The 8,556-nt window shown below is 41.3% G+C and overlaps 1 long non-coding RNA gene across 1 annotated transcript; it reads left to right on the top strand.

Annotated features, from left to right (window-relative positions):
- Positions 1-206: 206 nt before the first annotated feature.
- Positions 207-872, top strand: LOC105525826. The gene is made up of 2 exons (XR_001003983.1): positions 207-486; positions 631-872. It is a non-coding gene; the product is annotated as an uncharacterized LOC105525826 (long non-coding RNA).
- The last annotated feature ends 7,684 nt before the right edge of the window (positions 873-8,556 follow it).

The following is an 8,556-nucleotide window of genomic DNA, read 5'->3' as shown; positions in this document are numbered from 1 at the left end:
GTGGTAGACGTTTATAATCCCACCTACTCCGGAGGCTGGGGCACAAGTATCGCTTGAACCTGGGAGGCGGCGGTTCCAGTGAGCCAAGATCACCCTACTGCACTCTAGCTTGGTTGACAGAGCAAGACTGTGTCTCAAAAAAACAAACAAAAAAAAGACTAGCACAGAGAGGGACACAAGAGAGAAATGTTTATGGTCCTTGCCTTACCCTAAATTACTCTGCAACCTTTTGGCAAGTCACTTCCTCTCTATTCTCAGTTTCTTAATCTATTGGGTTCTTAGACTTGGTGGTCTCCAATATTCTCCCAGTTTTTCAGTTTGATGTTACATTCTACCCAGTGACCAAATTCATATTCCAGAAGCATAGTACGCTATGTCATACCACAAATCTTGTCAACGTTCCTGACATGGTTTGGCTGTATCCCCACCTAAATCTCATCTTGAATTGCAGTTCCCATAATCCACACGTGTCATGGGAGGGACCAGGTGGAGATAGTTGAATCATAGCGGCTGAGGGACCAGGTGGAGATAGTTGAATCAGACGGGCTGAGGGACCAGGTGGAGATAGTTGAATCAGACGGGCTGAGGGACCAGGTGGAGATAGTTGAATCAGACGGGCTGAGGGACCAGGTGGAGATAGTTGAATCATAGGGGCTATTTTCCCCTCCTGTTCTCGTGATAGTGAGTTAGTTCTCATGAGATCTGATGGTTTTTTAAGGGTCTTTCCCCTTCACTGAGCAGTCATTCTTCTGCCTCCTGTTGCCACATGAAGAAGGACATGTTTGCTCCCCCTTCTGCCATGACTGTAAGTTTCTTGAGACCTCCCAGCCATGCTGGACTGTTGAGTCAATTAAACTTTTTTCCTTTATAAATTTCCCAGTCTTGAGTATGTCTTTATTAGTTGTTTGATAATGGACTGATAGGGTTCAATAATATCAACCAAATTAAGTTCATACCCGGCAGCTTCCCCTTCCTTATTTCATGATCAAATCCTGATGGCCTTTTCCAACTATAAGCTGTACCTCCAACACCCCCTCTACCATACACATACACATGCATGCCACTTCCTTTACTTCCTGCCTCCAGGCTTTTGCTTGTTTAGTTTTCTCCTCTTGAACCTAAAAGACTTTCCAGGCCCATCTCCAAAACTGCAGATTCTACCTGTCCAGCCAACCCCCTCTCACAGAATCTCTACCCCATTGCCCATTCCTTCCAAACTCCCTCCATTAATATGAAAAAAATTCTCTATTTTCTCAAAAAGATGCCCATTTCATTATCCCAACACATTACAATTTTTCATCAGTGAGTTTGATCTCCTCCATGCAAATATAGAATTCTTTGTATTAGTCTTCATGTCTTGTTCATTTCTCTTCCCCAGCAGCCAAGGCAGTACCTGGCACTTAAAACCAAATGTTATCCAGTAAGTGAGTGAATGAGTGAATCACTCTTTCACTCAATGTGGATAGGAAAGCAACACAATTGATGCTGTCCCTCTGGAAGATTGGTCATGTTTCTTTAGACCATGACTCTGAGCAGGCATCAGAAGGGGCAAGGGGAAGAGACAGGACTAATACTGGTCATTTGTTACAATGTGCTCTGTGTGCACTTTCTAGGCCTTCTGACGATTACCATACATAAATTGTATAAATTTTCTGATAACATAGTTCTGCTATTAGAATAGACATGAAATTAAAGCCATGGTTATTTTGCAACTTTATATAAACAAAATTCAAAAAGATACCTAAGGTCATCTTTTTTCAGAAATAACTAAGCATAAGTGACAGTTTTAATATTTTATGTATCCTCTTCTATAGTTGAGCATAGGTCTTTTCAAAGATTATAGTACCAGTGTCTTATGCAAACCAGGCCTCTGGGTGACAGTGACTCTAGCTCGGCCCAATGAGCATCAGCCTTTGGAAAAGAGATTAAAAACTTAATTTGGTAAATAGTAGTACAGGCTTGTAGTAAATGAAACACTAAAGATAATAAAACAGTTTACAGACTGGGCGTGATGGCTCACACCTATAACCCCAGCACTATGGGAGGCCCAGGTGAGCAGATCACTTGAGGTCAGGAGGCCAGGAAGCCAACAAGGTGAAACCTCGTCTCTACTAAAATACAAAAGGTAGCCAGGTGTGGTGGTGGGCACCTGTAATCCCAACTACTTGGGAGGCTGAGGCAGGAGAATCACTTGAACCCAGTGGGCAGAGGTTGCAGTGAGCCGAGATCATGCCACTGCACTCCAGCCTGGAGGACACAGTGAGACTCCCTCTCAAAAAATAAATTAAATAAAATAAAACAGATTATAAAAGGTTTGCTTACTCTCTCTTCTTCACATCTCATTGTAGAATGGAGGAAGAAAGTCAATGTAAAAAAAGAATGTATGATCAGACTTCCTAAATGAATGTTTTCTCTTTTTGTTGAGTACTAGGTCTTTGGTGTCACAAGCTAATTTCTTCATTAGCTTACAGGAATCAAATCAATATGGACAAATGATAATTTGTATCTGTCCCATGTGTTTCTGCACAATTTAACCCAGTTTTTAGTAAGTGACTACAGTGTTATCTCTATTTGCATTTTGCCAGATCACAGGATCGGATTGTCTGAATATATTTTGGTGTATCCCAACTCAGCCACCTGTACCAATCTAACGGCTTTTGACCTCAGGTAAGTGCAGAACTTAGAAGAGATATGATTGTGCCTGGAAGCCTGTGAATCTTCAGAGATCAGGCAGAGCTGTCTCACAGTGGGGGCCAGTCTCTTGCAGCAGAGATGTTGGTAGGCAGAGCTTTAATCTTTTTTGTGTTCACTACCAATGAAAAGTTTCAAAGAGGCTCAAACAACAAGGGAGACAGTTTATGCCACTTTTTTGCTCTAACAACAGGTTATTATGCACCTGCTAGCCTTATTAGGCCTGGGAATACAGTGTTGAGAAAAACATTAGTAGACTCAGTTCCTACCCTACATCCTAAAACAAAGATAATACGTAATACCAGTTCCAAGCAGAGGGGTGTTGTTGAGATAGCTTTGCTGAGATCTCCCAGCGGACCACTGGATGGGCTAGATCCACTGTGGCAGCTGAGAGCCTCCTTTGATGGTGATGGGGCAGGCAGTGCTGAGCCTGGAGACACAACCGAGCTGGGGAAACACAAACATGGCACGTACATTTTTGTCTTCACACAACAACAGAAGCAGGAGGTAAAGGATAATGTCCAAGGGTTTGATGTATGCAGCAAGGCCTCATGCGGTGGCCTCACTAGTTCCTTCAGAGAGTTGCATGGAGCTGAAGAAGGTCTACCAGTTCTTGATGAGCTCAGTACCTGAAATAGGCTTTAGGATGTACTTTGCCTCATTCATGGCTGCAATCCACAGTCTCACTGACTCCATGGGCATCATAGCAGATATTAGGTCAGTTTTAGATGAATAGAAAGAAGTCCATGATATATATCTATGTAAATCTCTTTATATATACATGTATTATATATATATCTCTTCTCCATATATGTATATATACACAGTTTAGTTGAGGTATAATTTGCATACCATAAAATTCATTCACTTTAGGCAGAAGTGGTTTTTAGTAAATTTAGTAAATTTATGGAATTGTATAACCATCTCTGCATTCTAATATTAGAGCAGTTCCATCACCCCAAAAACGAAACCTTGCACCCATTTATAGTCATTGCCTATTCTTATCTTCAGACCCAAATATCTACTAATCTACTTTGTGTCTCTATAAGATTTGCTTTTTCTGGACATTTCATATAAATGGAATCATAGAATGTGTGAACTTTTGCATCTGATTTATTCCACTTACCACATTTTCAAGGTTCACTAATGTTGGAGCATAATGTATCAATAGTTTTTTCCTTTTTATGGCCAAATAATATTCATTTGTATGGATATACCATATTCTCTTTACTCATTCATCAGTTGCTGAACATTTGGCTTATTTCCATTTGGGGGCTACAATGAATGATGCTGCTGTGACCACTCAGGTACATATTTCTATGTGGACATATATTTTCATTTCTTTTGGTTACATGATATTTTAAAGTGGGAGAAAAGGCATAGATGGAATTTTTTAAAGGATTTGAAAGGATATGCTTAATGCTGTAAAAGTGATTTTTTTTTTTTTTTTTTTGAGACAGAGTCTCACTCTGTTGCCCAGGCTGGAGTGCAGTGGCAGGATCTCGGCTCACTGCAAGCTCCGCCTCCCAGGTTCTCGCAATTCTCCTGCCTCAGCCTCCCAAGTATCTGGGACTACAGGTGCCCCCCACCACACCCGGCTAATTTTTTGTATTTTTAGTAGAGATGGGGTTTCACCGTGTTAGCCAGGATGGTCTCGATCTCCTGACCTCGTGATCCACCCGCCTCGGCCTCCCAAAGTGCTGAGATTACAGGCTCGAGCCATCGCGCCCGGCCAAGTGATTATTTTTAAGTGGTAGAATTATTCATTCTTTTTGCTTATCTAAATTTTCTAATTTTCTTCCAATAAATGTGTCACTTTTAAATTTTCCTATGTGTCTGTAATAAGACGGACAATACAGCTTTTTAAGAAAAAAAGCAAACACATATTTGGGAAGATGTGATCCCTTTTGTTTGACCTTGAATCTTCCTAGCAATCTATGCCAGATGGTTTGTGGTGGAATATTATTTTGAAATATTTAATGAGATCTTTACCCATATTTCCAGACTTTGGTTCTTTATTCACCCAACTAGCTAAGACAGTCTGTGTTAGTGCATTCCCAGGGATGGAATAGACCTCAAATTGAAAGAGACTAGGTTTCTTTTACTTTGCATAATACACTTAATTTTAATTGCATACTCCCAATTATAGAAAATTTTCATGTTTTTGCTTTTGAGTTTGTGGGCTAAAATTAGACTTTTACAGGTTAACCAGTTTTTATTTGAGAGTCATCAAAGTCAACATGGCTCAAAATTGAATTCACCCGGGCTCTGCCTTCTCCCCACTTCCCTGTTTGCATTCATGGTACCCCAACCTCCTTGTGAGGAGGACGCTCACAACCTGTGGTCATTCTTGACTTTCCTCTCCCTAACTCCTCATTCCAATCACTGGTCAAATCTGGCTGATTCTACCCACAAAATTCAATGTGTCAGCAGGGAGAGAAGAGAGGCAACAATTTTATTTATTTATTAATTTATTTACGAAACAGAGTCTTGCTCTGTCATGGAGGCTGGAGTGCAGTGGCACAATCTCAGCTCACTGCAACCTCTGCCTCCCGGGTTCAAGTGATCCTCCCACATCAGCCTGCCGAGCAGCTAGCATTACAGGTGTGTGCCACGCTTGGCTAATTTTTTTTGTATTTTTAGTAGAGACAGGGTTTCACCATGTTGGCCAGGCTGGTCTCAGACTCCTTACCACAAGTGATTCAACCACCTCGGCCTCCCAAAGAGCTGGGATAAGCGGGGTGAGCCACCACTCCCGGCCCGAGAGGCAACAATTTAAATTTAAATGGTGATCCTCTCCACCAGGATTCTCATGAGTGGAGATACAAGACCTGAACCTCCTGGCCCACACTAGTTCTCACCACCTTTCCCTGCTTTTCATGGAGTGCTGTCTTACCTTGTTGATTGTTTAAAGATACCCGTATTTGGCCGCCAGGTGGTGGCTCACACCTGTAATCCCAGCACTTTGGGAGGCCGAGGCGGGCGGATCACTTGAAGTCAGGAGTTTGAGCCCAGCCAGGTCAACATGGTGAAACCCAGTCTCTATTAAATACAAAAATTAGCCGGGCGTGGTGGCAGGTGCCTGTAATCCCAGCTACTCAAGAGGCTGAGTTAGGATAATCGCTTGAACCCAGGAGGCAGAGGTTGCAGTGAGATCGTGCCACTGCACTCCAGCCTGGGTGACAGAGCGAGACTCTGTCTCAAAAGATATAATAAAATAAATAAAGATACCCATATTTTATTCAGCATGACCCCAGTTAAAAGTCAGCTGCTACTTCTGGTGCTCAACCAATAAACTGATTAGTACCAAAGCTAGAGGAAAGGGGATTGTATTCTAAGTATTTTTCAAGGATAATTTTAAGCAAAAATGTCCACATGATTTTATTTCAATCATCAACACTTACAGTAGGGTGGACTCCACTGTATGTTCAAAAGGAAAATTCAAATGTAGTTTGAATATACAATGTTAGCACAATGCTAAAATAAACAAACTAGAATAAAAATAGATACCTATGGAGAATAGTAGGGCAGAAATTCATATTTGTGGCCCTAACATGATTTCTTTTTCTCTGTCACACAGGCTGTAATGCAGTGGCATGATCTCAAACTCCACTTCCCAGGTTGCTCACTGCAACCTCCACCTCCTGGGTTAAAGCAATTATCCTTCCTTAGCTTCCCAAGTAGCTGGGATTACCACCCAGCTGTGCCACCACACCCAGCTAATTTTTGTATTTTTTTAGTAGAGATGGGGTTTCACCATGTGTTGGCCCAGCTGATCTTGAACTCCTGACTTCAGGTGATCTGCCAGCCTCAGCCTCTGAAAGTGCTGGGATTACAGGCATGAGCCACTGCACCAGGCTTACATGATTTTTTAAACCAAAAAGCTTCCAGTATTTTCACCTTCCATTTGAACCTTACAAAGTCCCACTAAGGCACGTGGTATTCCCTTGTTTATCAGGCTAACTCACGGAACACCATGCTACCTTCATATCTCACCTCTCAATCCTGATTCGCTCTAGCTTGAGATCACCCAGGTGGCTACTGCTTGTAAGCTGAGGCACCGAAAAGGCTCTGTCTAGAAGATCTAGCTTCCTTTCAGCAAATGAGTTTATTATGAACTTTCTCTTTGCCTATGACACATGGCATAATAGGCAGAAAAGAATTGAAACCCTTTAAGATTTCCTGAGCAGAAGTACAGCAGTTTGAATGGTTTGGGTGGCATTTGTAAGTTCCAGGTAGGACTGGTCACATTTCTTTAGGTTTCCCATGGAGATGCAGTTGAGATAAAGCCCTCAGCCGCATCACTGAGCCCAGGGAGGAGGATGCTCAGATTGGGAAGCAAGAGACTTGGGCTCCAGTCCCAACTCTGTGATAAACATGTGATCCCGAACAAGTCATTTCCTCTCCCTGAGCCTTATTCATTTATTCATTTTTTCTTTCTTTCTTTTCTTTTCTTTTCTTTTCTTTACTTTTCTTTCTTTCTTCCTTTCTTCCTTCCTTTCTCTCTCTTTTCTTTCTTCCTTCCTTTCTTCCTGTCTTCCTTCCTTCCTTCCTTTCTCTCTCTTTTCTTTCTTTCTTTCTTTCTTTTCTTTTCTTTTCTTTTTCTTTTCTTTTCTTTTTCTTTCTTTCTTTCTTTCCTCTACAGGATGAAGATCCTCATTCCTGTCCCACCTTCTTCTGTATCTTTATGGCATGGACCAGATAAAACAATGCATTACAAACTGTACACACATTACAAAAGTACATTACAAACTGTAAACACTATGCAAATTTATGGAATTTTTGGTTGAAGTTCATGATTTCTGACACTACTTTTCCTATCCCCACTCAATCTTTTCACCACTGCTTTCAAAGTGAACCCCCAGTGTTCTTTCGTGGTCTATTTGACCCTTAATTTGTCAGCCTATTAAGAATGGATCTACTAAACCACAAATTGACCTAAATTCAATATATACTGAGCCTTAATTTCCCCAAGTAGAATATAGATAACTTTCCAGCACCAAGCTCTGAAATTGAGGATTACTGAACTAATGTCTAAATGCTCTGAGTGCTTTTCTTTAAGGAAGAAAAGTGGCTGCTGCTTTGGGACAATGGCTGAATCTCCAATTAAATTCTTTAAAGCACAAGGCTTTGACATTTTCTTGCTACCTCTGATTACATTAAAGGATTATATCTGATCGCTGTGGCAGATGTAAGAAGAAGAAACAGATTTGATTTTGTTTCTTTCTATGTTATAATGACTAATTATTACAGTTCAAAAAAATTATCTAAATTTCGATGTCTCCCATTGCATGCATCCCGCTTAATCAAAAGACAAATAGCATTCATTGGGATGAAGAATAAGAGAATTAAGAATCCTGGGCAGTTTATCTATGCCTGTCACTAACTCACTGTTTGATGTTTGACTATAAGATGATCATCTTTCATACTCGGTTTGACCTTTTAGTGAATGTAATGCAAGAAACTCCCCCTGGCCCAGCACCTTTGGTCTTAAAGTCTAAAAAGCAACTATTAATGATCTGGCAATGGTGTTTGCTATCTAAATAGGGTACTGTATATCCATGTTGCCCTGGACAATCCTAAATCAAGACTATCTTCTTGGGCAAATTTTATTTATTTATTTATTTATTTATTTATTTAGAGATGGTGTTTCGCTCTTGTTGCCCAGACTGGAGTGCAGTGGCTCGATCTCGACTCTCCGCAACCTCTGCCTCCTAGCTTCAAGCGATTCTCCTGCCTCAGCCTCCCGACTAGCTGGGATTACAGGCATGCACCACCACCTCGCCCAGCTGATTTTGTATTTTTAGTAGAGGTGGGGTTTCTCCATGTTGGTCAGGTTGGTCTCAAACTCCCAACCTCCAGTGA

The sequence above is a fragment of the Colobus angolensis genome, unplaced genomic scaffold, assembly GCF_000951035.1.
Source record: "Colobus angolensis palliatus isolate OR3802 unplaced genomic scaffold, Cang.pa_1.0 Scaffold56, whole genome shotgun sequence".
In the NCBI taxonomy this organism is placed as follows: domain Eukaryota; kingdom Metazoa; phylum Chordata; class Mammalia; order Primates; family Cercopithecidae; genus Colobus; species Colobus angolensis.
The sequence above is the reverse complement of the archived record's forward strand: the minus strand, read 5'-3'. Positions and strand labels throughout refer to the sequence as shown.